At 45.3% G+C, this 4,457-nt stretch overlaps 1 pseudogene; it reads left to right on the forward strand.

Annotated features, from left to right (window-relative positions):
- Window positions 1-1,411: 1,411 nt before the first annotated feature.
- On the forward strand, window positions 1,412-3,408 carry LOC146015537 (NEDD4-like E3 ubiquitin-protein ligase WWP1 pseudogene; annotated as a pseudogene).
- Window positions 3,409-4,457: the final 1,049 nt, after the last annotated feature.

Raw genomic sequence — 4,457 nt, forward strand, 5'->3', positions numbered from 1 at the left:
GCCGGCCCTGCCGCTGCTCTAGGGAGTCTCACAGAGTTGCACATGCCATAATACACCTACAGTTCTGCATATACTACACAAAGTACCCCATACTGTACCTTATGGCTTAATCGGTATCATGCTCCCCAACATTCCAGGAGGGACAAAATGCCCTGCTGTTGGACTTCCTTGCCAATGACAGTTGCGGAGGTGGGACTGCACCACTGTCCAAAATCTAAATAGGGGAGCCACATCTGTCAGTGAGTCCTGGACTGTGGTGATTGGGGTGGCAGTTGGTGAGGCTCCCCTATCTGAATTTTGGACTGTGCTGCAGCCCTGCAACTGCCACTAGCATGCAAGTCCAGGAAGAGAGCATCTTGTCCCTCCTGGAATGGGTCATGTTGGGAGGTATGCTGCATGGAAGTACAAGTATATAAAGCTCTTTATAAGGCACTGCTGCCCGCTAGCTTTACTGCATGGTTCCTCAGATTTAATCAGATTACAATTAATTTAATTTATTCATTGTTTATTTCCCTTTTGTTGGCCTTCCTTCCATATACCTCTTCATCCTCCAATAGAAAGCATAGCTACTCCATCTATACACATCAGACTTTTGTCTGTAATTCTGTTTATGTGACATAACACTCCTGGTGACAGAGAAGTGTAGTGCACCATGAGGACGATTATTATATGGTACCGTCAGCTCTTCTGTCACATTACAGAAACTCTTACACCTATGTTATTAATGGCAGAAGATGCTATTTCATATTGGACTTATTGGTAAAGGTGGTTGTTCTGTTTTCCTGGCTGTAATAATTATAAACTGTTACGGACGTAGTACTGGTAACCAGGAATAGTGAGGAGCAATAGTATCTGCACATTTCTGTGTGTGAGCTCTGTAGCAGCGTCTGAGGCTGCACTTCCCTGGTATAGATCCTGTCTCATTGCCAACTGTTGCATTTAGCCAACAATATTGTATGTTTTGAGGACTATCAAACCTTTCAATGTCCTTTTTTTTATACAAATGATTTTATTTTTACTCTTGTGGTGCTCATGTTTTGTCATGTTATAGCGCTACTTACGCACTGCACTCACTATATGTGATGATATAACAATTTTATATTATTGTTGTCAGAGTAAGTGTAGCATTTATGTAACTGAATCCTTTGCCTTTTCTGTCTAATCATGCCCTTGCTGTCTAGGCTAGGCACATACCTCCCAGTGTGAGTGTGTGTGATGACACCATGACATCATACAACCTTCCCACTTGCAGTGCAGCAGCCACATTCTAGGCAGAGCTGTGTAGAGCTGGATGTCCCGCGATATACCTCTGTGTATTTGAAGTGATTTCTTCACTTTGCGACTTATTGTTGTTGTTGCTTGCAACAAAACATTTTTAGAAAGGTTTTTGAAACCAGATCTGTAGCCAGACATGGCCACAGCCTCACCACAGGAGCCTGACTCCAACATTCTTGGAGGCTCACAGCTGCACGTGACCATATCTTCTGCCAAATTAACCATAAAGAAGAGTTGGTTTGGATCAGCCGTGTATGCTGAGCTGTCTGTGGAGGGCATAACCAAGAGAACTGAAAGAGCAAAAAGCTCTAGTATTCCAACATTGGAGGAAGAGTTCAGTGTGAACGTAACTCCAGAAACTGTACTTGAAGTGCAGGTATGGAGCCACCATACTTTGAGGACTGATACACTGCTGGGAAAAACCATTCTACCTCTGCAGCAAGCCATGGAAACACACCAAGGAACATTCCAAAGAGTTTCAGAGCAATTAACTCTCTCACTGGATGGCAAGCATGGCACAGTCCCAACAGGTGAGCTGACATTGATATTGGATGGTGAGATTGTAGAACCCGAGTCAGCATGTACTTCTACTACAGCCCAAGCACCCATTAATGGCGGATGTGCTTCATCAGAAGCCAATAGGGTGCCTTGTGATGACACAAAACCATCTGTTTCTGACCCAGTGGTGAAACCGAAGCTCAGTATTGCTGCAGACCCTTTGCCACCTGGAAGGGAGCGAAGGCAGCTTCATTGTGGGAGATACTATTATAGAGAACGCAACACTAAGATCACAGTGTGGGATCGGCCTTTACCTCCCGGCTGGGAGAGAATGTATACTTATGATGGAAGATCTTTCTATGTTGACCATAACACCAGGAGCACAACATGGATGAGACCTATCATAAAGTCAGCTTCAGTGTCATCAGAAGCCGACCCCCTGGAAGCTGTGCCAGCAGGCATGGAGACAAGAGAAGCCTCCACAGGATGCCACTTGCAAGGGTCCACAAAAGCAGAAAAAGGATGTTTCCGCTGCAGAGAAGCTTACTTCCGGGATTTGTGTAAAGCTAACACATTGTCGGATGTGGCACAGATAATGGTTTCAAGGCAGACCATTTTCGAAGATTCCTTCCAACTGATTATGGAGTTGAAGCCCTATGAATTGAGGAAACAACCCAATGTCACATTTATATGGGAAGATGGTGCAGATTTAGGAGGACTGACAAATGAATGGTTTTCTGTGCTTTCGCAGGAACTGCTTAATCCAAACTACGGTTTCCTAGAATACACCAGCGAACGCAACTCTCTTAATATCAACCCAGCCTCAGCCGTGATCCCTAATCACATTGGTCGTCTTCATGTTTATGGGCCGCTTCATTGCCATGGCTTTATTCCATGGAAAATACATAGCCAAAGGCTTCTCCATGCCTTTCTATAAAAGGATGCTGGGAAAAACGCTCACCATTGACGACCTGGAGGCCATTGACCCTGTGTTCTACAGGTCTCTTACATGGATCAGGGACAATAATATCGAGGATTGTGACTTGGGTATGTCCTTTTCTGTCACCACGGACACACTAGGCAGTGTCACATCCCATGCCTTGAGACCCGATGGAGACAATATCCCAGTTACAGAGGCCAACAAAGAAGAATACATTGACCTGATGGTTGAATGGCTGTTTTCCAGAGTGGACCATCAAATAGCAGCTTTCCTGGAGGGGTTTAATAGTGTTCTCCCCCTGAAGTGGTTGCACTCCTTTAAAGAGAAAGAGCTAGAGTTACTGCTTTGTGGTGTGCAAAAGCTGGACATAGCCGACTGGCAGAAGAACACCGTGTACGAGGGTTATACCTCAAGCAACAAACAGGTCATTTGGTTTTGGAAGTTTGTCCGAAAGATTGACAACCCGGACCGACTGCGCTTGCTGCAGTTTGTGACCTTTAGGCGGCTTCGCAGAACTGACAGGAAGATAAGGCCATCAGACATTCTGTATTGTCAGAGGCGGGACAAACATAAATCTGCCATTAGCCCATACATGCTCCAATCGCCTGATCCTGCCGCCTTACAAGTCCTATAAAAAGTTAAAGACAAAGATGCGTTTCGCATTAGAAGAGACAGAAGGTTTTGGATTTCAGTGAAGAACATGGCATGCCTGAGCCTTCTGTACCACCTAATTAGCCTTTTATAACCACCTGAGCTGCATCCACCCCCCTCCCTTGTATCTTTTTTTTAAAATCAACTGTTTTTGTTTTACATTGTTAATATTACAATAAAAACATAAACAAATACAAAACTGTACTCTCCATGTGTGGTTCTTCATAAGGGCTCAAAAGTGCAGAGGGCAAATGCAGTCACAAATCAGACATGCAAGCAGATACACAGGGATGTTACTGGAGAAATAGTATATTGGGGGTGTAAATCACATCTATCAGCATATACATAGAACAGATATTGTGTCGTAGGTCGAATTGGGATGCATGCCCAAACAGTTTCAACAATATATATATATATATATATATATATATATATATATATATATATATATATATATATAGGGAGATGATCCGGCACTCTATGCAGGTAATGCTGACTTTGAAAATGTCATAAAAGGATAAATGCTGCGGTGCCTTCAAATTGTAAGTCCAGGTCCAAGGAGATGGGCAAACAGGTACAAGGAAGGATGGAAGCGGCACTCAGCAGACTGCAATTAAAATGTCCTTTATTCCAACGGTTTCGGGGTTACCCCGTCGTCAGGGATGGACACAGCACACACAAAACAATAAAGCAAATGGCAATATATACATACAGACATAACCCATCCCACCCCATCCCCCGCCCCAATTAAGCACACACCACGCTCACCTACCGGAACTGGGAGCCTCCCACAACGCCAGGTAACATCGGAAGGTGCACCCAGCTGTGGGCGTCCCTCGGGTCCAGCTGACAGCCACAGAAGCGTCTACCATGTCTCGTGGCTTACTCGGTCGGCGGACGTGCCGTGTGCAGGCAGCCGGAAGTATCAGCCTTACAGCCACACTTCCGCCAACCAATACACACGTGCGCATCATGCCAGTCACAAGATGGCCGCTGCTTAGCAATGCACTGCCCTCCGACAGCTACACAGAGCGTCCCAGTCCCGGCGGCCATCTTGTGACTGGCGTGATGCGCATGTGTGTATTGGTTGGCG

The sequence above is a fragment of the Crinia signifera genome, chromosome 1 (assembly GCF_055691185.1).
Source record: "Crinia signifera chromosome 1, ASM5569118v1, whole genome shotgun sequence".
NCBI lineage: Eukaryota > Metazoa > Chordata > Amphibia > Anura > Myobatrachidae > Crinia > Crinia signifera.